Below are 26959 nucleotides of genomic sequence, written 5' to 3'. Positions count from 1 at the left end.
TTTAAGCATTGCAGAAGGTGAAAACCTCCAATCATAATGCTATGGAGAAGTGTAACCAAATGCTCAACACCCATACCCAGTCTATAGCTAAGCTTGAAACACAGATAGACCAGTTAACAGATTCATTGACGAGGAAAAATTAGTGTAGTCGGCCGAGCCAACCTGTGATGAATCCCGAAGGCAAGGAACTTTAGGCTTCTGAGTTGAATTTGCCAGAACTTTATTGAAGATCAGGATAGAATCTGAGCAGAGACAGTGTATCATATATATAGTAGGAATATGATTTTATTTATTTTGATTTCATTTTGACTTGGATTTTATTTTTGTCATGCAGGTATGTTTTATTATTGATGCTTAAGTGTATGAGGCCAGGTTACCAGATACAGGACACGGCTTCAGGAGCATACCAATTGGCCAGATTAGCAGAAAACTATGCATTTGTATATGCATAGTGGTGGTGCGAAGTCAAGACAATTATCAACTCAAGAGGCCATGTACATATCAGGTTGTATCTTTCCTTTCTTTCATATTTATTTTATGTTCTGTAGTGTGCATCTGCATTACGTATTTTTATTTTTTTTTGTATGCCACTAGGGACAGTGTCATTCAAGCATGGGGGGATGGTTTAGATGCACACTCAAAAAAAAAATCTGTTCAGGTAGCTAAAACTCATAAAATTAGCCCTTTAAGAAACAAGTTTTTAGCATATATGAATGTTTTTGCATAATCTGACAATTTAGAAAAAGATTTAGTTTCATGTGATTTTTTTTGAACTAATCTAAAAAGAGCGGTTATTTATGTAAAATTAAAAGAAAAGATAGTATTTGAATGTTAGAATTATTTTGAATCACTAAAGTATAAGTATGCACAGTATGTTTTGAAAAACTAAGAAAATAAAAAATATAAAGAAAATAAGCTTAAAAAAAAGAGCATACGTTTAGTTGTTGATGTCTTCGTGATTCCCAGTAGCTGAGCTCAGACACAAGTTAAAGTGTCTGAGTCTCATGATGAAAAAAATAACGAAGGAGATCATCTTCTTATCTAGTCGATATCTGTGGCCTATTTGGTTCGAGCAAGTAGAGTTTGAAGGGTGTTTTACACCTGGTGCCCTAAAGCCATCTGGTTTAGGAGCCACCGGCTCGAAGGCTCATTACATGGACTTTATAGAAAGCCTAATAGATATAGACAATGCACATGACAAGAGGAAGACTATACGTAAACTATTAAAATGAAAGGTCTAGTGACTCGAGCAATTAAGTTTGAGCGATACTCTGTATTTGGTGTCCTAAGGTCGTCTGTCCTGGGAGTCATTGACCCAAAGCTCGCTACATAGATCACGAAAACTGAATATTTACAATAGTGCTCAAGGAAAATTAAAAAAAATGTGAAAATTAAAAATTCAAAGAAAAAGATTGAGCTTACTGAGAAAAAATCATTGCTTAGGAATAATTATAAAATACTGTGCAGAAAACATACAAGTGATGATAAATGAGAAATAACATGATAATACTTGACTTTCTAAGGAAAAATCATAAATAATTACAATTTTTAGAAAAGTGAAAGGAAAAAGTTTTTACTGTGGAGGCGTAAAAATTTTAAATATGTTTTGAGAGTGTAAATTATATGAAATATTTGCTTGAATTGATTTCTTAATTGCCTAATATTTTTTGAAAAAGATTTTTTATTTCCTGCATGATATTGATGTTTGTGGATAGCATCTCTGCAAACCCTCATGAGACCTTATTCATCCATTGGGGTAACCCAGGGGTTTAAAGGGCTTGTTGCATGAACTAAATGCAACCGTGATTCTTATGAAAGTGAGTTAGGCCATTTAGGATTTGTATTTTGTTTATTTTTATTTGCATATTTGTTTATTTTATAGTTTCATAACTTAGGTAGTTTAGTTTAGTTTGTTAAGGGACTAACAAACATTCAAGCATAAGGGTATTTGATGATGCATGAAATGCACATCATTTTTATATATAATTCATGCATTTTCATGTAGTTTAAAGGTTTACAACCCATGTTTTGATGTATTTGGATACAAAGAGGTCACAGTTGAAATTTCACTCGAATCAGAGTTAAAATATAGAAAATATTATATTTTTAGGGTTTTGGATAGATTTTTGAGGCAGAACGGATCCAGATCCGACCCAAAAGCTCAAATTTGGATCTTGGACTGGATCTAAATCATAAATATCCCAAACCCACATGAGCTAAAGTGATTTCAATAAAGATTTTTCAAAAACCACCTCTTTCTAATGCATTTTAGTACCAAATTGAAAATAACAAGTAATTTAAGCAGTTAACTAAAAATAACTTTGTAAGTAGGTAGTTTTTAGAATTTAGTTTAACTTAGGGAATATAAATAGTGTTAGAAAATTAGGGGGCAACGTTTTTGCTTTTGGAAAAGCTGCCTGCTCCTTTCCCCTTCTCTCTCTCCTCTTCTCTATCTCTCTCTCTCAAATTTGTCATCCTCTTTCTTCTATTTTTCCTCTTTTCCATTTCTTTCTTCCATTTTTTTGGGGTTGTACTTCTTTGAATTTACTGTATTTTTGCAGGGCTGCAGACCGTGTGGAGGCTTTCTTCGTGTGGGTGTGTCGTCTACATCTTCAAAGACTGACCGATCCTTTCCCCCAATCAGCCTTCACCCTTCCTCTAGTATTGATCTTCTCTCTAACTCCAATCGGCTTCATACATGGGTGCAGCGATTTGCCAATCGGCTTCATACATGAGTGCAGCGATTTGCATGATACAACAGACTCTTGAAGGCACATGGGTGGACATTTTGAAGCACTAACCGCTCTTCCTCCCCCCTCCCTCATCGGACGACCCTAGAGGTTGCTAAGTTCACTACAGGTCAAAATGTGTATTCATATTGTGAGTGTGAATATAGCTGTAGTGAAAAGATGAAAATGCTCCTTGCGATCTGGAGAAGACTTTAGCAACCTGCTTAGGAGTTAATTTTTATTTTTAGTTTATAACTTAATTAGAGTTATAGTATTTGACTTAGTTGTAAACATTTATGATATTAATAAATTGAAATTTTTAGATTTAATTTGAATATTCTCTCATTCCTTGAGGATTCGACCCGTACTCACCATATTCGTCAAAAGTCGGTTTTTATATTTTTGCTTGATAATTTTTTAAATGTTTTATTGAAAAATATCTTTTAAAAATACCACTGCAAAAAAATCAACCAGTGACAAACCATGAAAACACTCAGGACCATTAAGACTGATAGAAGTGATCAATTTAAGTCTATATTTTTATCCTTTTGTTCATGCATCGATGACTTTTTAAAAAGGTATCTTTCAGTTCTTATGATAACTCACACATTTCTAAAAGAAAAATACATCAGTATATTATTGTTGGCTCATTGTATTGATCTTTATGGTGAGATATTTCTGGTAATATTTGTAGTTGTAAATAATGAGTCCAAAAAGATTTGTGCATATTTTTTAGAGTGTCTGAAGCTAGAACTCAAATACTTCGATGATTTTAGCAACAAAAAATAATTGGTTGTTATTTCAGATAGGCATCCATGGCTAAAGTATGTTGTCCTCACACATAACCTAGGTGTTATGTTGGATATTGCATGAATCACTTAACGAAGAACTTCGTTAAGAAATTTGGTTCATCACGCAGTGCACTTTAGTGAAGCGCAACTCGGGCAACTACAAAATTGCATTGCACATATTTTCTTGAAAAAATCTGAGAGCAATATCAAGTCACATATAATTATATTGTGACTGATATGAAATCACAGTTTTAGGTTACATCTCACTTTTTAGGAAAAAAAATATAAATGTTTAGAATCTAATATAGCAAAGAGCTTCAATTGGTGAATTATAGTGCCTATTCTAGATAGGTTGTGTCTCATATTGATGACATTGTTTGAGAAATGAAAGAATATTAGGCCGAAAATGTCAAATGTTGTTGTGCCTAAAGTAGAAGAAGAGGTAATCAATAAAAAGAAAGGCACAATAACTATGTGTGGTTATCGTACATTGCCACCGACGTCTGTACGAAGCTTGTGACCAATCTTACAGTTAAAGTGTTAATCTTGAAAAGAGGGGATGCTCTTGTAATGAGTAATAGGTGAGTGAGAATCCATGCGAACATGTGATTTCATGCATTTTGTATGAGAGCAAGCTATCAGAGGATTACTGCAACAAGTATTTGAAAGTTGATTCGCATATAGGTGCATATCATACATTTGTATTATTTTTGATGGCGGATAATATCATATACAACACTTCATTGACTCTTATTTTAGTCTATCCACTGAAGGGGATGGATAAACGATGGTGACTTAAGGTGAAGAGACGAAAAACAACACCAAAATATATGTTATACAAGTGCGGTATATGTGGTGAGATTGGCCACAACCAGCAAAAGCACACATAAGAGTATGTTTGAGTATCGCTTGTTGTGAAATGTATCTGTTTATGCGTATTTTTATTAATAATTATTGAATGAATTGCTTTTATGTATTTATCTAACATTTTTAAATAAACTTCTCTAATGTCTTATATCTTTTATGTATATCTTATATCTATCACGATATGAATAAACCAATTATAGTAAGATGTATAAGAAAACAAGTTATGTATTTATACATTTATTTATAGTACATGTATGTATTTTATTCAATTGTAATTGGCTATGAAAACATGTGGATTTACTGACCTTCGAGTAGAAGTCAAACAAGGTGTCAAAGACTGTATTCAGTATGTGGCCGCGACATACAAAGTCATTCTGCATTCATTTACGTCTCTTGATTTTTAGCAATAGTGTCATCCTCCCGTTCTTTTGAACATTCTTCTATGAGCATATACACCACATTTGCAATTATGATAAAGACAAGGATTTTGTGTTACCACCGCTTGAAATTTGTGGCATTAAACTAGAACAACTTGGGCAACTCCTGGTTTCTAACCTTTACAATTGTCATTTGCAGAACTATCACTTAAAAATTGTTGAAAAATACCTTACTGAGTGGGTAAGGTAAATGAACTTGAACTAAGTGTAACGCCCCAAAATTTTGAACTTTATAAACCTTTTGAAATAGTTGAAAATTTCTTTTTCTTTACATAGTTTATTTCTAAAATCAGCAGAAATGATTTCTTAAAAAGAAAAAGGACAAGCTTGACAACTTTGGGCATGTTAGCGAGAGAACAAGGATTTACCATGGACGATTTGCAATTATACTTAGAAAACCATTTCTTCTATTAAAAGAAAGTGTCAAGTTTGTACAAAATCTGAATTTCCTCTAGGAAAACCGTAACAAAAACCCAAAATATCCAGAAGAAGAACTACGAGCAGAAACAGTGGATCTTGAGGTCATCTCGCAGTCGCGTTATCGCTTGTTATGCACCTATTCATCACCTGTACCCATAAAATGGGTTAGTTTTGCGAAAAACTAGTAGGTGAGCACATAAACAAAAAGAACTGAATAAAGCATAAATAATTAATGCAGAAAGCAATAACTGAGTCTAACATAGATATTATACATATCAGGTAAAGAACTAGCAAGAATATGCAAGAAATATCACATTTAGGTAGTAAGCTGGAAACTACTGAGAAACTAGTAAGTCTTATGCTAAAATTTATCACAACACAATTTTCAAGCATTGTGGACAAGTTAATTTATATTTCGATAATAGCTGGCCTACAAGTACACGCAGACATAAAAACAACTGAGACTAGTTCGGGAGTCTGTTATTCTATATACATTTAAATAACCCGAATAGCTAGTTGAGTCTATTCCAAAGGGGATGACTTTCAGCCGAGAGAGAATTTCTCAAAGGCTGGAAAGTGATAACGAATGCATCCTACTTTTGCAGAAGTTCATGTGATCTACCACCTAGGATAATGTCTGGTAGTCCTATCCCCTAGCTCCGATGACCGGGGAAGCCGGATCTTTGCCCGTGGGTGGTTGTTAACGACCTGTCCATTGGAGTGTGTGCACCGATCTGTCATCTCCCATGACAGATTACAAGGAGCGAATGAGTGTGTCAGGGGTAAATTAACTAATGACTCATTCTATATGCTCTGATCTTTTGACCAAATGAGCATCTTGTCTGTGAAGGCGATCCCATTTTTATGTGTTTTCAACAACGTGCGTAAAGCACTAATCGAGGTCATAAGACCATCTCATCCAATCATCGTAGTACTAACATGCCTCGCATGTTCAAGAGTACACTATGAGAAAAGGGATATAGGTCCTAAATAGGAGCCTCAACAGTGTATTTCACAAAGATATAATGATTTAGAAACTTATTTTAGCATTCTAAATCTTTTGAAACGATCAACAACTTGCCTACATATGGCATGCAATTTTCTCGAATCTCACATCCGATAACGTAGTGTCTGGATGCTACGCAGGTCTTGACACTAGTCTCGATAAACGGGCTTCACAAAAGAACTCATCGTCCATCAGCTTGATCTTGCCCCAGATCAAGGATTTTCTCAAAACATATCTGGTATACGAAAATAGTAAAAAAGATACTCCCGAATACGCTGAGTCGGGGAGCCTTAAATGCAATAGCACATCACTCAAAAAGGGAGGCTCAAACTTTACCGGCAGAACTGCGCAATCGAAGAACTAGGAACCTCGTAAAGGACCCAATTAACTTTGAGGTTGCGTCGTTTAAGCTTCAAATCTACCACGATTGTGAGAGCGAGAGTGGTGGAGGCCGAAGCACATTCCATGTGGTTGAAACCATGGAATTCTATGTGAAGAATGCAACAGGAAAAAGCATGTGCGGTGGCAAGGCAAAAATGAAAGACAGTAATGCGAAAAGTAAGCGCCTGAGCGCGAAGTGCGATGGCAAAGCAGAATGACAAAAAGCAGAAAATGCGAAAGCAAGTGACAAGGATCGCGAAACCGCGTCCTTGAGCAAAAGATAGAAAGCAGTAAATGTGAAAGCAAAAGCCTGGGCGCAAAGCGTGGCGGCAAACAGAAAACAGAAAATGTGAAAGCAAAGGACAAGGATCGTGAAACCGCATCCTTAAGCAAAAGACAGAAAGTAGTAAATACGAAAGCAAAAGCCTGGGCACAAAGCACTACGGCAAACAGAAAAAGCGAAAGCAAAGGACAAGGATCGCGTACTTATATACGTATATGTATATAAATATATAATTAAGTCCTTTCGATCTTTAATTATTTAAGCTCAATTCAATTATTTAAGTCATTGTGCAACTTCCCTTACCTTGGGGTATTGCGAGGAAGAAGCCGTCTACGAGTGTAGGTGATCGTTGGTTCAGTTCGTGGGGCGCGAACAGGCTCCATTACGCAACTGCAAATATGCAATATTAGCATGAAATATAAATGAACAAGCAAAGGACAGGGAGAAGACTCGACTTCTCTGCAACACAAGGCAGGGGTCAACGACCCTTGCTGGCTTTGAAAAAGAACGGGGTAAGGTCCAATGACCCATGCTGTCAAAAGAACAGGTGTAAGGGCCATCGGCCCCTGCCAAATATTTAAAGAAGGGCAGGGGCCTTCGGCCCCTGCTGGGTTTTCAAAAAGAGAGGCAGGAGCTGAAGGCTCCTGTCGGATTTAAAAGAAGGGCAGGGGCATAGGCCCCTGCCAGATATTTAGAGTTGGGTAGGGGCCATCGGCCCCTGCCAAAATGAGAAGAAAGGGCAGGGGCCGATGACCCCTGCTGGGAAAACGAGCAGAGAGAGGGAGCACAAAGGCCAAAGCCCACCTGCGGCATTTAAGAGAGGAGGCAAGGGCCACTGGCCCCTGTCGAGCTTGAGAAAAAGGGCATGGGCCATCGGCCCCTACTGGATTTTAAAAAGAAGAGGGGCAGAAGCCAATGGCCTCTGCCGGAAGGTAAGCAAAGCGAGAGAGTCGCAGGGGCCTTTGACCCCTGCCTGCAGCTATCGGGAGAGAAGGCAGCGAGAGGGAGGGGAAAAGGATAAAGAGAGGAGAGAGGATACACCTAGGGGATGTCGGAGAGGAGGAAACAAGCTGAGAGCTCCCCGGAGAGGAGGGAGGTCATTGGGCTGCCTCGTCAGAGAGGAGGAGAAGGGGTGAGAGGGGGAGTCAGGTTGCCTCATCGGAGAGGAGGAGAAGGAGTGAAAGGGAGAGTAGGGGGACTCGAGCGGGAAAGAGAGAAGAGACGGGAGGGAGAAGCTTTGAATGCTTCCCCCTTCCCCCCCCCCCCCCCCCCCCTTGCGTCCTTTTAAAGACGAAGGGGGGGGGGGAGGGGGGGGGATAGGGGGATAGTCCCTTGGGTGGCAAACTGTCAGTCCGTGATGGGCTTGGATCCGGGTCGGATCCAGATCTGACCCAGGTTCAAATTTTTAAACTTTTTTACTAGATTTTACACTAGGTGTGCTTGGAGGCATGCATTATACTCACTAACTTTCAAGCGATAGTTGCCCACTTAGGATCATGTCCTTGGTGCAATGAGTGTTCGTGCAATTTCACTCCAGAGATATAACCAACCTTTTGACTTCTCGCAAAGATCAAACCACGCCCTGTGTTGGGTGAGACTGTTAACTTCAACAAGAACCACCTTGAATATCCTTTTGACTAGGTTAGGTCGACCTAAGCTTGACTATAGGTTAGACCTTAGGCTCATATTAGGTGTGAACAATAAGCTCAAATTGAGTATGGACCCTAGGTTTGACTCGAATAGTGACCCTATGCTTGTCCTAGGCGAAGTCTTGACTAAGTGATGATCTAGGCTCACTAAAGATAACATTAGAAAGTGAGAGAAGAACACATGAGAGAGAGAACGAACTTGTGAGAGAGAGAGCCTTGAGCGATAAGAAGAATGAGAGAGGGATGGAGTTTATACAGGCCTCAACCCAACAACTAGCAATAAAAGCCATAAAATGCCTTCAATGAGCTCAAACGACTAGTCATAATGGGCTTAGGCTAGCTAAATAGCCAACATAAAGGCCCAAACAGCTAGCCAAGGAGGGACATCTAAAAAGAACAAAAAGGGTAAACTTATAATCCAAATTGACCCTCCCAAAGTTAAGACTATCAAAACACAAGTCAAAAGAAGGGGCGCCGGCTATGAACTGTATGACCATTAATTGGTCCATGCAAAGATGTTGGATCAAAGCCCAAACAGATCCTAGAGCTAAGACCAAATGAAAGGTCTCAATCAAGGTCAATTTTAGACTTGAGGATTAAATCAATTCAAAGCTCTAAAAAGAATGGTCAAAGACCAAACTGGATCGGATCAAACCAAACAAAGCTGAGCAATTCAAGACTAAAGTTCAAGGTTTAAAGTTTAATTGCAAGCTCAAGATTCAAGTGAAGGGCTTGCCCTTTTAAGGCAACACCCCCACTTTATAAAGCTTAGTGGAGTTCTAACAATCTTTAACGTAGGACTAAACTTTTAGGAATAAATGAACACTCACTAACTTAGGTAAATATAGGATAATGTACAGAAGACCTAAATAGTTTTGAGTCAAAATTCCAATGATATACATGTGTAGATTGGTGGTGTCATTTTGCAACTCACGACAACCAATGATCCATAATTGAATATAAAATATGGTCGAATGAACACACAAAATCTCAATGCAACATCTGGGTTACTCAGACCCCTACCAGTTAATACAATTATACTATTGGGTTTTGAACCTGCAACATCCCAACACAAGGTGACGTGCACTAGCTGCTCCAACCAGACAAGCGGAGCCCCCTTGGTACAATGCAACATCTCCTTCAAGGTAAAACCACCACTATGAAGAAAACGACTACTGAGTGAGAGAGAGAGGAACCTGTATGGGTTCTTGGGGAGGCTGCACCACTAATGGGAGCTAAGAAGAGGCACAATGATCGGTCGTAACGCAATGGCGTTGCGGAGAAAGAGAGAGAGAGGCAGGGAGGGAGGGAATTTGAAAGAGCAACCAAACAAGGGAAAGTCCTTTCCTTTCATTTTTTATTTATATTTTTATTTTGTAAAGACTAACTCCATTACCATTTAGGCGGTATCTTAGTTTTTGAAGCCACGTGTCAAAATCCTGACACAGAGTTTATCAATGGGCAGGGTTTGCAGATGACAAAACTGTCATCTACTAAATGACCTGATCCGACTCCTATTTTGTACGTGAGAACACTTCAAACATCTCCAGTAGATATTTTTTTTTAATACTTGCACTTGTGTAGTTTCTTTCGCTTGTCCTTCTGCAAGGAACATTTATGTGCCTATTTTGCTAGAATAATGTAATCCCTACCAATCCTTTCTTATAACACAAAGTAACATAAACATAACAATTTTATGCATTGACGGTTATCCCATTATATCATTAAATGAATGATCCAGGCTGAAGTAGTGATATGTTAAATATACAGTTAAATTAAGGAAGCTTTTGATGGGATGGAGTTTTTTTTTTTTTGGGAAAAGAAAAGTAAGCCGAACTTTGGACTCAATCATACTTAAAATCATGTAGATCTAGATATAGCAACAACCAAGTAGATTTTAGGATGGCAGTGGACCGGGAAGAAACGGGCCCCTGCCCCGCCTTACCCTGTTTGGATTGGGGATGGAGGACATGAAATGGGAATAGAGGTTAAAATCAAAACCGGTGCAGGGATGGACTTACACTTTTTCCCACCCCGCCCCATCCCCATCCTGATCCCTGCCTTGCCCTGCCCTCAATTCTTCTTTAGGGATGGCAATGGATTTAGAGGAAACGGGGCCCCACCTCGCCCCGTTTAGACCGAGGATAGAGGCGGTGATGAATGTTAAAATCAAAACCCGTGCAAGGATGGAGACCTTGTCCCCCGCCCCTGCCATTCCTAAGTAGACTCTCATAAGATCTATGGTAGATCCTACCTTGAAGTGTTGGAGAGACTGTTGGTTTTTGACATCTAACTATTTTCTTCTTCAAAGGCCCTATTTATGGTCAATTACGTACTTCTTGTGCTTGTTGGCAAAGATTGAGCTGGTTCTTAGTTGGTTTCCTATATTCTACTTTTCCCTTATGACCACAGCCATAAATATTTTTTTCCCATAACTTACCAAAATATCCTTCAATATGTTTTGCCTTAGTTTTTTTTTTTTTTTTTTTCTGATATGCAAGCTGAAGGATAATCCCATGGAATTCGAACATGAGACCATTTGGTTATGATAGTGTGATCTAACCATCCAGCTAGCTCAGTCAACCCGTGCCTTAATCGAATCTAAGTAAATCATATTTCGCAAATCTAAAACTAATGGCTTTAGGTTAGGTTTATATGGGTTTACATTGATATTGTTTTAGTAAAATCTTAGGGTATGTTAGAAGCGGCTGATGGTTGGACCCAAGCCAAAAGGATATTCGACTCACTGTTCGTCTTTTCACCTTTTTCCTCAGGGTACTAGTTTGCTATCGGTCACCCAGGAGTATTTAGCCTTGCAAGGTAGTCCTGGCTGATTCACACAAAATTTCATGTGCTCCTTTTTGGAGAACACAGTGCGATGAAAGTTGTAAGCTATGTTGGGGAGGAGTTATTGTCTATCGGTAGCCTTCATGGTAGACTGAGTTATATGTAACCGGGGGTTTAATTTGAAGAACCAGTAGAAATATGCAAGAACAAACTGTATATCACCAAGTACAGATGAATACTATATGGTGGCGGCCGGAAATTCTTTTGCATTGAATTGGGGTATTCAAGAAGAAGAAGTTGGTTCAGCTTGATACCATCATATATCCAAAATTCTGAGCTTCATGTTATTCTTGCCAATAGACATGTCAGAGCTAGAGGCATATCTCCATGAATTTAAGAACTTTTGCTTGCAGCAAAGACAAAAATGCTTGGGAGAGTTGAAAATAAGCATAGATCCAAAGATTCCCTATTTAGGACCGAGTTCAGAACCAATATGAGCATGTATAGACATCTACCTTTTAGTTTTGCATCCTTACCCGACAAGCATGTCTTGATTCAAGATGACCTCCCCAAATGGGGATTCTATTTTGACGGGTCCACAGCCGAAGAATTTGGTGGATTTTTTTTTCCGATAAAGAAATGCAGACCCTTACCAGTTATACAACCATACCATTTGGGGTTCGAACTTGCAATGTCTCGGACAAGCGGAGCCCCCGTTGGCGGAATTGGTTTGGTATTCATGAAAAACAAATACAAAAAGGAGATGTGAAAACAATTAGCTTGTCTCCCTTTCTATTAGTCAATTCTTAAATTTTTAATATTATTTGTAGTCATTTGGTTAGGTAAAATAAGGGGAGTGTGCTGCAATAAAAGAATTTAATTTCACCATTGCTTCAAATCTTGTGCAACTGGCAGCATTAAATTATACAACATACCACTACTCTCCCCTCCTTTCTCTCGTTCAGATTCTTTTATAGATCAAAACCTAGATATGGCACTACATGATTTATTTAATACTAGACAATTGGCGCGCCCTCCCTGTAACTTAACTCAAATGGTTAAAGAAGGTTCACATCATATACATTTTCAAGATTGAAAGTAAAAAAAAAATGGCAATCATAAACATATTGATAATTTTAAAACATTATAAAGTAGTTTTATTTTATGGCTATTAAGAAGAGAGAGAGAGAGAGTGTTATAAATAGTAACTCATTATTTTTTTTTAATTATAATGTGTCATGTAACTTAATTTTTTAGGAAAATTTTTAAATACACACCCAACTTTTGGCTCTAATTCATGTGTCCACAAAAAAGCACCAAAGGTTTCCCACTATTAATCAAATACCCTCATTCTTAAACTGCCGTTAGCTTGCCCTTGAGTTAGCACTAACTACTGTTTTAAAGTTATCAACGGGTGGGGGAGGTGGCTCCCTGTTGTTTGGTAGGAGCTTGCAAGTTCAAAACCCAAAGGTACGTTGTGTAACTGGTGGGGTCTACCTAACCCGAGCTAGAATATAAAAAAAAAACTATTGTCTTAAAGGTACTATTTTGCCCTTGCAGCAATTGAAACTGCATACCAACCCAAGCTTAATTTTTATCTAAACTGATTCTGTCCACTTTAGGATTGTTTAATGGCCCGGCCACAGATAAACAAGGTTTAAATTAAAATTTTGATTATCATAAAAATAAAAATCATTGAAGACAAAATTCAGTATACATTTAAAATAAAATAAGATGCTTGTTTGAAAAGAGTGCTTAAGAAAATATAACTACCTAAACTATAAACCAAAATCCAATGGCCAAAAAAATGCTCACTACTATAGATGCCAACAGGTCGGATGTATCCGACCTGAATCCAAATCCGATTAGTCAGATTCAGTAACCAAATCCTTTTTTTTTTAAGTGGGGTTGAGTTAGCATAAGCATGAATAACAACCCAGACATACAGTTCAACTGCTGCAAGGGCAAAATAGTAAGTTTAAAACAATAGTCAGTGCTAACTCAAGAGCAAGCTAACCGGCAGTTTAGGAATAGGGGCATTTGATTGAAAGTGAAAAACCTTTGGTGCCGAAAACCTCCAAAAGTTTGGCTGACATATGAATTAGAGCCAAAAGTTTGGTGTGTATTTAAAATTTGTCTTTTTTTTTTTATGAAAACCCTCTGTAAATGCCCATGCAAATCTTCAGTTTCACTCTCAACTCATATGACATGAATGTCGAAAGTTTTACAGCATCCAAGTTTTTGCACTTGATACCTTCTGCTTTTATGATATTTAAATATAAGGTAAGACAAAATTTGTCTGGGAGCATGTAATTGTGACATGTAATCTAGTTTTTCAAAGACTTCAAGAATTAGCTGGATATAACTTTACAGTTCAAAAAATTGTATTCTTACATAGGAAGAGTTAGCCATCCATCCTTGGCAAACAAACCATGTTGAACATATCCAAGTTAGATTGTATTGTTATAACTTGGACGCATGATTTTTCAGCTCAATAGTTCTGTACCTTCATTTGTATGAAATACTTGGGTTTATATATATATATATATATATATATATATATATATATATATATATATATATATATATATATATATATATATATATAGAGAGAGAGAGAGAGAGAGAGAGAGAGAGAGAGAGAGAGAGATGGGTAGGTGCTTAACCCATGATTAATCACGCTGATCATCCATCGTGAGTATTGATGGATGGTGAGCGCATCAAAAAATGCTTAAAAAGCACCCAAACTCACAAACTGGGGTTTTAGTGGCGCTCTAAATGCACCGCTAAAACCCTAACGATGCGTGCGCATTAGAATTTTTTAATGCCACACGCATCCCTTGAGGTCTGTTGCTTTTGAGCCATTTTTTTGCAATTTCAATTTTTTTTTCATGCTGACTGTCCGTCAACGTGTGTGATGGACGATCAACGCGATTAAGTACAGGTTCAACACCTATGCATTAAGCGCCTACCCATTTTCATATATATATATATATATATATATATATATATAGAGAGAGAGAGAGAGAGAGATGCTTATGAAAATGCACCTACGTGCACGCTCAGTATTTTTTTTTTGCGCAAACACATAAATGAAGGGCTTCAGTGGTGCTTTTGAAGCACCGCTATAGGGCTGAGTTCGGCTGAAAACTTTACCAGTGCTTCAGAACACCGCTGAAAACTTTTTTAAAATCGTGCGTGCCCTGTTGGGTTATTTTAGCAACATTTTGAAGTGTCGCTAAAGATGATTTTTAAGCTCCTGTGGATTAAGCAGGGGATCAAACATGACTGATATAATATAAAATGGCTCGTTTAAAATAAAAAAAGAAAAAAAAAGCTTTGAACTGTTCAATTGCTTTGCATAAGAAATTTTTTGAGAGGGTGGTGTATGTTCTCCCCCGATGATTCACTGAATCCCACGTCTGTGTTCGAGGGTCTGAATGAGCACCACGTATACAAGCACATGGGGCTCGTGTTCCCGTGTATATTGACATCCATTGGAGTCTGGTGTGGTTGCAAAGACTTAAGTACCCCTTTTTGCTATTTTTCTCATAAAACGATGGTTTAAGAAAATGACAAAAATGTCATTCATTCAAAAACGAAAAAACAAACGGTTCAAAAAAAGGATAAACATGTCATCCATCCAGAAAGTCGAGGATGATGTTGACTCTTCAAAGTCTACACCGCGAAACGAACCTTAATCGTTTCACCGATGGTGATCCGGCGAAACGATGGTGAGTCGACGATCCGATGGTGAGTCGGTGATCCAATAGTCATCCGGCGAAATGAACCTAAGCCATCAAAAATGTCTGTTTGAACTTTTCATCGGCATCTTCTTCTTCTTCCTTCTCCGTAAAACACTATAAAACACTCTCTCTCTCTCTAAAGAAGAAATCAAGGGAGGCAAAGAGTTTCCCCTGGAGAAGGCCACGAACATCACCATCTCACTTTCTCTCTCTTCTCTTTCTACTTCTGTGCACATCTAACAAACGATCCTACATTGCTCCATCAAACACTGACTGACCTGCACACTGACTGTAGCACCGTTCAACTCGATGAGTTGTAGATCCTGATTCATAGTTTTTGCTCTTACAGGAGGGGGTTTGGGGGCTCCTCCCAGCGTGGGTAGCATCATTCAACTTGATGAGTTGTGGAGGCTGATTTAGAGTTTTTGCCCTTACACGAGGGGGGTTCGGGAGCTCTCCCCCAACGCGGGTTCTACTATAGCGATTTGCGGAAGATACTATAAATCGCTATAGCGATTTACGGAAGACATTATAAATCACTATTGAAAGATTGGATAACACTATAAAAAGCTGTAGAGTTTGTTGGAGACCCGAAAATACTATAAAACGTTATAGGAAGGCCTGACAATACTACAAATCGTTGTTGGAAGACCGGACAACACTATAAATTGTTGTGGGGCTTATTGGAGACCCGACAACACTAAAAATCGTTGTAGGGGAGTCATTGAAAAAATCGTGGGAAATAAACAGAAAAAGAAAAATAGAAAAATCGTGGGAAGAGATGTTACAAAAACCTCGAGCAAGAAACAACCGAAGGAAACATGAGCCCCACGATTAAACAAAATGCTTTATTGCTCTTTTTCGATAGTTAAAAGAGGGAAAAAAAATAAAAAAATTATACAAGGCCCCAAAAAAATTTTGTCCGGGGGGGCGCTGCCCCCCGAGCCCCCCGCCAGGGGCAGCCCTCCTGGACCTCCGCCTGCTGACCATGCAGCGAAACCCGCGCCGGGGGAGAGCCCCCGAACCCCCCTTCTGTAAGGGCAAAAACTCTAAATCAGGCTCCACAACTCATCAAGTTGAATGATGCTACCCACACTGGGAGGAGTCCCCAAACCCCGTCCTGTAAGAGCAAAAACTATGAATCAGGCTACACAACTCATCAAGTTGAACGATGCTACCCACGCTGAGAGGAGCCCCCAAACCCTCATCCTGTAAGGGTAAAAATTCTGCATCAGACTCCACAACTCATCAAGTTGAACGATGCTACCCACGTTGGGAGGAGCCCTCAAACCCTCCTCCTGTAAGGGTAAAAACTCTGCATCAGGCTCTACAACAATCAATGTGCAGGTCAGTCGGTGCTTAATGGAGAAATGTAGGATCTTCTACTGGATGTGCACATAAGCAGAAAGAGAAGGGAGAGAGAGAGTGAGAGGGTTGATGTTCATGGCCTCCTCCATGAGAGATTTCTTTCTCGGATAATCCTGCAGTGCAGAGACTAGGTCTTAAATAATCATCTTCGGGGCACTTAAGTCTTTACAACCACTCCTTTTATAGAATCATCATTTTTTTTGGTACCAATGGAGGAGAGGGTACTTAAGTCTTTGCAATCATATCAAACTCCAATGCTAATTAATGCTGACAAACATGGGGATACGAGACACACATGCTTAAATACGTCATGCTCATTAGGACCCCCCAAACACAAGATGTAGCTAACTGCCCTCTTCGGGGGAGAACATATAACCTGCTCCGCAAATTTTCTAAGAGCTTCAAAAATCAATAGATCACATTGCACCACTTCACGATTAAAATAAAATCATTCTTTACGTTCAAATTACTAGATCCAAAGTGTGATCTTAATAAATAAATCATGTTGAATGCATCAGTAGGATCAGATGAAGCTCATACCTTCTAGGTTATACTAGAGTATGACCAGGTTGAGTTTTAGCCAATATTCCTCCCGGCCATCCATCCTCCCTCCCTCTCTCTAGCAAGACAAATTAATCGGATCGATATTGGTCACTGTCCAACCCGAATCCAAGGCGTTTACATCCCTACTTAAGATAAGCACTAGAGGCTGACAGTTCCTTGGGGTAACAACTAACAACCATTTCCTATTTTCAGTTTTTGTTCACCAGTTTTCTCTTCTCTCTCTTGATGGGACTGTTAAAAAAAAAGTTTTACTTGGGACTCGCAACAGCAGCCCCACAAAGCAAGCGGAAGGCTAGTCTCTAGAGTCTATCCACTCCCCTCCTTTTTGAATATTCAAGAAACCGACTTGCGGGCTTCAGCACCATCCACGAAGAAACAGTCTTCCTCCTCCTACCAACCTCCTCCTCCTACCAACCTCCTCCTCCTATATTTAATGCCACCACCCTTCTTCTGAACCGGACCAAGTCCAACGAGAGAGAGAGATGGGGTGCGTGGTGAAGGTGGAGCATGTGAACCAGCTGAAGGAGATCTTCGCCAGGTTCGACATGGACTCTGACGGCAGCCTGACCCAGCTGGAACTGGCGGCCTTCCTCCGGTCGCTGGGGCTCGAAGCCTCCGGCGATCAGGTCCACCGCCTGCTTACCCACATTGACGCCAACGGCAACGGTTTCGTCGAGTTCCAGGAGCTGGTCGACGCCATCGCGCCCGAGCTAGGCAGGCAGGACGAGTTGCTCCGACTCTTCAGGGCCTTCGACCAGGACGGCAACGGCTACATCACCGCTGCCGAGCTGGCTCGGTCGATGGCCAAGATGGGCCACGCGCTCACCCTGCGGGAGCTCACCGAGATGATCCGGGAGGCCGACTCCGACGGCGACGGTGTCATCAGCTTCCCCGAGTTCGCGTCCGTGATGGCCAAGTCCTCCGCCCTCGCCTATTCCCAACCCTGAACTCAAACCGAAAAAAGATGGATTTTTGTGGGGACCGTTTATCTGGACAGTGAAGATCTACCGATCGATTCAATGGGTCTGATGATCATATCATTGCATGATGATCTGATTGCCTAACAAAAAGAGGGCATCTGATGATCTGAGCTCAGTGCATCAGCACTCATGTCGTCAAAATGAAATGGTTTGGAGGAACTTCCTGTACTTTTTTGGGCAGTTGCATTCTCATGATTTTTTAGTGGTACTTTCGGGGGGGGTTCAATCACCTCTTTGTTTCAGTGCCAAAAGTGTTCAAAATGTATGTGGGTTTTTTTGTAAATAAAACTGGTTGTTCGTTTGGTTTCATCACAAGTAAAGCAGGTGCTCTCTCTCTCTCTCTCTCTCTCTCTCAAGTACTTTTTGGCAGTTCAATAGAATAGAAGGGTGGGAGAAGATGATTGGAGTTGATAATCAGAATACACCGTTACCATCTTTCAAATACTTTAGGGTACTATCAGAAAAAACATTTTGATTGCCTTATAGGTGATCTCAAAACGAGATCTCCGATCCTCTGATTTGTAACTGATCTAAAACCCAATCATAAGTGTAATGAAGAGAGAGAGAGACAGAGAGATTCAATGTATGTTTGGCTGGGCCCTCTCCCCATGAATCTCAGCCATGGATTTGAGATCCATCGCCAAGAATTGACAAATGTTATGCAAAAATGGAATATTTGACTTGGTGAAACGCTGTTAAAACTACATGTCATGACCAACTGCTTAAGCCTTTGTTTGGGAGCCAGATTTGAGAGGGGGGAGATGGTGATTCACTGAACCTCCTACTCCCACTGCTCTTTGGGAGCCTGGATTTAGGATGGTCTCCCATCTCTCCGTTTCAATTACATTCTCACGAAGATGTAGTTGACAACTCAACTTGTATCCCGCGTCTTCATTTCCAAACATGGGCTCCCAAACAAGTTTTGCCTCAGCCATGGCCCCATGGGGTGGGGCTTAACTCCAAGAATATTAGTAATAGAAGAAATTCATGAATGCATATATATGCAGGTGATTGATTATATCGTGCTTATGACCTTGTGCTGTACACTACATTTTCAACACACTTTTCTTATCATCGTGCATGTACTGGTCGGTGGCAATTTAAATAAGTTTGAACAATGCATCAATTTTAGAAAATTGCTTCTTAATTACAAAAATCCGACGAAAGATTAATGTTTAAATTATTCCTTGACATCTGGTATTTCAACAAAGAAAAGTCGCTGCATGATTGCCAACTTTATTTGCGAAGCAAGCCCTTAGCTATAAACTGCCACATGTAAAATAAAACTATTTGCCCTCGTCTCTTATTCCCAAATGCTGCTTATTTTGTACACAAGGTCCATCTTGATTCTTGGATTTAATCTCAGGAAGCATCGCAACTTCATTGAACTTGCCACTTTCACAAATTAACAATACCAATAATAAATGTACATTTCTACAAGGGTTATGCTATGTACATGGACAATACCTGATGTTTCACGATCATGATCAACACACACACACACAAGTTTTGCCAAAGAAGCGATTTACTACCAAGTTTTTAGAGTTTATCAAGTGATTAAAACAGGCCATATTGAATATGCTCGGTTCTCAGATCCGAGAGATCGAATTTCAGAATGGACGATCGCTGGTCCGAAGTGCATCCTTAAAAAGTGAGGATCCGAGATAGGGCCTGGGCATGAGCCCCATTCTCACATCAAATCCTCGTATCTTAGTTCTTAGGCTCTCAAAATACACCCTTATTGAACAATTAATGAACTATTTATCATTTAGAGTGCATGGTAAGCAAACCATCAGCAGAAGCAGCAGCAGCACAAGGTACTTAATTTGAACTAGTTAGCCAGAGTAGGAAATTTACCCATCAATCAAATCTAGTTAGGATTAGATAAGGCAAGATCAAGCAATAATCACCAATTACACTATCTCATCTCTAACAGGGTTAGAAAGAAGTCATATGGGCCCACATCAGCTGAAGTACAAAAACTAAAACAAAAGATTATATAGTGCTCTTTATACAAATTTGATCTCCCAAGATGCAAATGCATCGGCCTTCAAAAAATCTGTCTTTAGTCCCGCCTGCCCATTAGTATAAAAAGAGTCAGGAGTCAGAAGTCAGAATCTTATGCATGGGGCAGTACTGCTAACCAACAATAAAAATGCACGAGACCTAATCAGGGTTGGCTGGAGCGGCTATAGATTTGCCACCCAGTCATCTGAGTTACAAGTCTGTGGGACATCAGCTACAACTGAACCCAGTGGATCTTCCCAATAGCACTATAAACACAGTTTTTTTTTCATATATTAAACACCCTTTAATTTCTTGTCTCTGACATTGGTAGAAAATATGATAAAAAAGAGAAGATAAAGACTACGTAATGTGGGTGCCTCTACCAGGCCATCGTGCCTGTATCAACACAAGAACAGGGTACTCGTACAGGGTACTCTCGGTAACAGCATCTCTTTTACTATTCAGCCAACGTGGAGCCAACATTGTGAAGAACCTTACAAATAATAAAGTATAAAAAACTTGACAAGAACATTTACTCATCAAATGCGCTAAGGCAAGAATAACACAAACTCTAAGGCACAAATATCAAAAAGTGCACTAAGGCACAAGAATGCTGAATATTATTGAGAGAGAAACTCACTTAAAAAGATAGATTACAATGGCGACAACAGTCCCTTATTTATAGATTTCAAAGGGGAGTAATAGCCATTGGGAACAGCCCAACGGCTGGTCAACCAGTCAACATTTGACTATTGACTTTGATTCAAAAGAGAAAAAGACAAAAAATAGGGAAAATAAAAAGTACATATTACAAAAAATATCGCATACGTATATGCTTTAAATACATATTTATATACATATATATATTCAAGTATATACGCATATATACGTGATTTTCTAACAGTCTCCCTCAAACTTATGGCGTAATCACCGAAAGTTTGTCAAGTAAAAAGTTGAATCTTGGTGAGCACAGTGCCTTGGTGAAGAAATCAATAAGTTGATATTCTGATGTCACATAGGAAAGATCAATAGTCTTCTTTAAGTATTCTTCACGAACGAAGTGGCAGTCCATCTCTATATACTTACTTCTTTCATGAAACGTATGATTTCGAGCTATGCATATAAAGCTCTTGTTGTCACAACACAATCTTGTAGGATTCTGAAGATGAACTCCCAAATCAGAAATTAGTTGTTTGAGCCACACGATTTTCATGATAATAGTCGTCGTTGCTCTATATTCAGCCTCGGTAGATGATAGTGACACCTTTTGTTGTTTCTTGCACTTTCATGAAATCAATGATTCACCTAAAACCACGCAAAAGCCAGTTGTTGAACGCTTATTATTTGAATCCCCTCCCCAATCAGCATCTGAGTATGCAATAAGATCTAATGAGGAAGAAGAAGATAGAAAAACTTTCTTATTTATTGTGCCTCTGATGTATTTGATAATTCTCATGATTGCACCCATATGATCTGATGTTGGAGCATGTTGAAACTGACTAGCTATATGTACAACATGAGCTATGTCTGGACTTGTAATACTTAAATACATGAGAGATCCCATGAGCTATAGGAGAGGAGTTGGATTGTCCAAAGGAACTTCATCATCAGCTCGCATCTTCATTCCGACAATCTCTACAGTGTCAACAACTTTGTCATCTAGTAATCCTGACCTGTTAATGATATCTAAAGCAAATTTTGTTTGTGACAATATATACCCTTTGTTAGAATATGGTACTTCTATACCAAGAAAGTATTATAGGAACCCAATATCAATCATTTCAAAAAAAAAAAATCAAAAATTGTTTTTCTTTCTTGATTCCTTCTTTGTCACTACTTGTAATCAACATGTCATCAACATATAAAAGTAAAATTATAAAATCTGCAAAAGAGTTCTTGATAAATAAAGTTGTGTCAGTAAAACATGGTTTAAAACCATATCTTGTAATAACATTGTTGAAAGTGACAAACCAAACTTTAGGTGTTTGTTTGAGACCATACAATGCCTTTTTTAATTTAAGCACTTTACCTGAAGGGACTATCAATTCTGGTGGAACATCCATGTATACTTTCTCATTGAGATTCTCATTTAAAAACGACATTTTTAACATCAATTTGAAATATATTAAAAATTTTAATAGCTGTAATAACTACAAAAATTCGAATAGTGGTCATCCTGACAACAAGAGCAAAGGTTTCTTCATAATTTACTTTGTATTCTTGAGAATAACCTTTGGCAACTAACCTGACATTATGTCTTTCCAAGGATCCATCATTTTTTTTTCTTGACTTTGAAAACCCATCTACAACCTATGGTTTTTTTTCTGATGGGTAGATCTAGAATTTCTCAAGTGTTGGCTCCTTCAAGAGCATCTAATTCTATATGAATAGCTTTTACTCATTCAGGTAAATTTTTTGGTTCATTGTAATATGAGGGTTCAAAATATGAATGAATAGCTATAAGACATGCTCTATGTTTAGGAGAAAATGAGTCATAAGAAACAAATCTATTTGGGATCCTTGAGGTTCGTTCAGATCTACGAATAATGATTTGTTCAGAGGGAATTTCTAATGCTTCATGGTTACCTTAATTTACACTTTCACCGGATATGTTTCTATTTCTTCGAGTGTATACTATCGGTTCAACTGTTGTTCTATTCTCAATAGAGGGTTCTACATAAGTATCTTCATCATTAGACAATAGTTTTGAGTAGTCAGAATTTATGTCTTGAGACATATTTCCTTCAAATCTACTTTCATTTTCAACAAAGTTAACATTCCTTGAGATAAGGAGTTTATCATTTTTTATATCATAACGTTTAAACTCTTTGTGTTTCAGAATAACCAATGAACACATGAGAAAAGGCCTTAGAAGATAGTTTATCACCTTTATCATTTAAAACATAACATTTGCAGCCAAAGATTCTCACTCTTTGATAGTTAGGTTGGTATTTTAATAAATTTTCAAAAGAAATTTCATTGGACAAAGTTTTTGAAAGCATCCTATTTATGAGATATACTGAGGTTAATGCAACTTCAGCCCAAAATTTTTTATGAACATTCTTAGCAATAAATAGTGTCCTTGTAGTTTCCATAATATGTCTATGTTTTCTCTCTGAAATCTCGTTTTGTTGTGAAGTTCTAGAGCACGGTCTTTGATGCAAAATTCATTCATTTTCTAAAAATCGTTTAAACTCATTTGACAAATATTCTCCCCTAGAGTCAGTTCTGAGGATTTTAATCTTACTTTCAAATTGATTTTTAATCATGTTATGAAAAGTTTTGAAGGTTGAAAATACACCAGACTTAAACTTAAGAAAATAAATCCATCAATATCTAGTGAAATCAGCGACAAACACAACATAATAGGAGAATCCTCCTTTAGAAACTACTGGAGCAGGACCTCACACATCCGAATGAACCAACTCAAAAGGCACTGAAGAATTAAAAGTTATTTGTGTATAAGTCAAGGATGTCATTTTCCCAAGTAAACATTTTGTACATTCAAAATTATCTTTGCAAAGATCCTTAGTAATATATACAAAATTCAATTTCCTTATATTTGAATGCCCAAGTCTTTGATGCTAATTTTTTATATCTTTTGTTTGGGCAAATATTACAAAATAATTTCTTTAGAATACAAAGAAAATTCATATAATAAAGATCGTCTTGCCTAGAACATTCCCCAATCAATTTTTCGAACTGGCGATCATGCACCCAACATTTATTTGATGAGAATATGACATCACATCCATGATCCGAGATTTGAGAAACGGAAAGTAGATTAAGGTGAAGTTTTGATATAAGTCTAACTTTTGAAATATAAAACTTGTGTTTTGTGAAATCATTTTTTTAAATTCCAACACCCTCTATTTTCAAGGAAGTACCATCGCCAGTGGAAACAAAGGATGCTTTTAAGTTAGATTGACACTCAGATGAAATAGACTTGTGTGGAGTTATATGAAATAAAGCTCCTAAATCAAGAAGCCAAGAGCATATACCAGGAGTAGAAGAAGATGCAATTGTCGCTCCTGAGGTAGATCCTTTAAGCAATGGTTGCAATGCCTCCGTCAATTGGGATAATGATTTGGTGAGATCTTTGAGATTCAGAGTATCCTCGTCTTGTTTCGACGGGGCCACAACTACTCATTTTTCTTGAGGTCTATAGTCATTTTTTAATCTAGGACATTGAGGCCTAATATGGTCGGGCTCACAACAGTTATATCAAAATATTTTTAATTCTCCTCCATTCTTATTAAAATGAGGAGGTCTATATGGCTTGATATAATTTTCCAGTTTGGATGCGGCAAATGCGCAATCCTCCTCTTGACCATTGCTAGAATTAGCAAGCACACTATCATTCTTACTTATGTTTAGCCTAGTCTCTTTTTCACTAAGTTTAGTGAGAATCTTATAAATAGGAAGAGACAATGAGGATGATAGCAAAGAAGCCCCAGTTTGTTCAAACTCGGGTCTCAATCCATAAAGAAAAGCAAAGAGTCTATCTTCTTCAACTTGAACTCTTCGCATCTCAATACACTTACCTTCCCATTTGGGTTCAAATTGAGCAAGTTGAGTCCAAATGGATGATAACTCCATAAAATAATCTCTTACATTCTTATCTCCTTGTTTAATATTTCTAGCATTTTCTTGGAGATAGTACTTATGAGTCATATCTTTTTTGGGTAAACCTACCTCTAAGATATTTTCATGCTTCATTTGCCTTTTTGTAACACAAAAGATTTAAGGCAAATTTTGTCTCAACTCCACTTAGCATCCATGAAAGAATCTTGAAATTTTTCATGTCTCATTCATCTAATTTTATGTAATATTCTTTCATTGTTTTGTCCTTTTCTTCGAGACTTGTTTCGACACCATTTTCACATATTGTAATTTTAGAAGTGGGTTCAAGAATAGTACCTTTTCTATTTGCTATAGTGATGGATGTCTGCACTTGTGGAGGGGTGACAACCAATTTTCCTATAACGGTTGGGTTACATCAAAGATCTGCTTTAAGCCCTTTCCTATTTGCTATAGTGATAGATGAGCTTACAAGATCAATTCAAGAAAATGTGCCGTGGTGTATGTTGTTTTCTGATGATATTGTTTCGATTGATGAGTCTAGAGCTGGGGTTAATGCTAAGTTAGAATTATGGAGACAGACATTGGAAGCAAGAGGTTTTAAGTTGAGTAAGAGTAAGATAGAATATATGGAATGTCAGTTTAGTAAGCAAACAGGTGGATGATTGTTTCAAATATTTGGGATCTATCATTCAAAAGTATGGAGAAATTAATGGAGATGTAAATCATAGGATAAAGGTTGGGTGGATGAAATGGAAAAGTGCAACTGGAGTGTTGTGCGATCGTAGAATGCCATTGCGGTTGAAGGAAAAGTTTTATAGGATGACTATTAAGTCCGCTTTACTATATGGTACGGAATGTTGGGCTGCCAAGAGACATCATATTCAAAAAATGAGTAGTTGAGATGCGTATGCTTAGATGGATGTGTGAAAATACAATAAAAGATAAGATTCGAAACGAGGAGATACGTAAGAAGGTAGGCGTTGCACCCATTGAAAATAAGATGAGAGAGAATCGTTTATGGTGGTTTGGACATATTCAACGAAGGCCTAATGATGCTCCAGTTAGAAGGATGGAGAAATGAAAAAATATATTAGTCAAAAGAGGTCGGGGTAGGCCTAGAAAGACAAGGATGGAGATGATAGGAAAGGATATGAATGCTTTGAACCTCACCGAGGACATGGCATTGGATAGAAATGATTGGAGGAGAAGGATTCATGTGGAAGACCCAAAATGATTTTTTTTTTTGGTTCATATCGCCGACCCCAATTGTTTTGGGATGAAGGCGTAGTTGTTGTTGTTGTTGTTCAAGAATAGTACCTCTCACGTATCCCCACAAACCTTGACCTTTTATGAATGTCTCAAAATATCTCACCCAAATGATATAATTGCTTTCATCAAGGTTAAATGGTGGGATAAAGTTGAAGTTGCTTGTAGAATTCGCCCATGATGAACAAAGAAAAGAAGAGAACCACAACCAAGGAAGGATTGCTAATACGCTTCACGAGGCAGCCCGCCAATGCACGCTTTATGAGGCAGCCTTTAAGAGTGATTATAAACCAAGCTCTGATACCATGTGAAGAACCTCACAAATAATCAAATTTATAAAAAACTTGATGAGAACATTCACTCATCAAATGCGCTAAGGCAAGAATAACACAAAATGCTCTAAGGCACAAATATCAAAAAGTGCACTAAGGCACAAGGATGTTGAATATTATTGAGAGAGAAACTCACTTAAAAAGCTAGATTACAATGGGGACAACATTCCCTTATTTATAGATTACAAAGGAAAGTAATAGCCGTTGGGGTAACTAGTCAACATTTGACTGTTGACTCTATGATTCAAAAGAGAAAAAGACAAAAAAATAGGGAAAATAAAAAATACATATTACAAAAAATATCACATACGTATATACTTTAGGTACATATTTATATACATATACATACTCTTGTATTACGAAGAGTATATATATATTCAAGTATATACATACATATATATATATGTGATTTTCTAATAAACATGTGGGAATGAAAATTATTCAATGTTAATTATATGTCTGTTGATTATTAATTATTAGTTAATTATATATATTTGACATGGTTTACACTTTCCAGTCTATTAACTTCATATCTACAGAATCTGCAAAAATATAGTCTGTTATGTATATTTGTGTGTGTAGCAATTGGTAAGTCCTAACCAGTTTATCCTCCTAACCATCCCAACCACTTCAAAAAACCACAGTTGCAAATATTTTTGCTTAATCTGAACCTATAGATGTGCGCTTATCATTACTTATTTTACCTAAAAACATGTTTTGGATAGAATTAACTGGAAAAACTAAAAATCTTTTATCATAAAG

The 26959-nt window shown here is 38.0% G+C and overlaps 1 pseudogene across 1 annotated transcript; it reads left to right on the top strand.

Moving 5' to 3' along the window:
- Positions 1 to 17491: 17491 nt before the first annotated feature.
- LOC149836822 (putative calcium-binding protein CML16 pseudogene) lies at positions 17492 to 18317 on the top strand (annotated as a pseudogene). The gene has a single exon (XR_016432064.1). The product of XR_016432064.1 is annotated as a putative calcium-binding protein CML16 pseudogene (transcript).
- Positions 18318 to 26959: the final 8642 nt, after the last annotated feature.

This window comes from Nuphar pumila, chromosome 5 (assembly GCF_984573655.1).
Source record: "Nuphar pumila chromosome 5, dmNupPumi1.hap1.1, whole genome shotgun sequence".
NCBI lineage: Eukaryota > Viridiplantae > Streptophyta > Magnoliopsida > Nymphaeales > Nymphaeaceae > Nuphar > Nuphar pumila.
The sequence above is the reverse complement of the archived record's forward strand: the minus strand, read 5'-3'. Positions and strand labels throughout refer to the sequence as shown.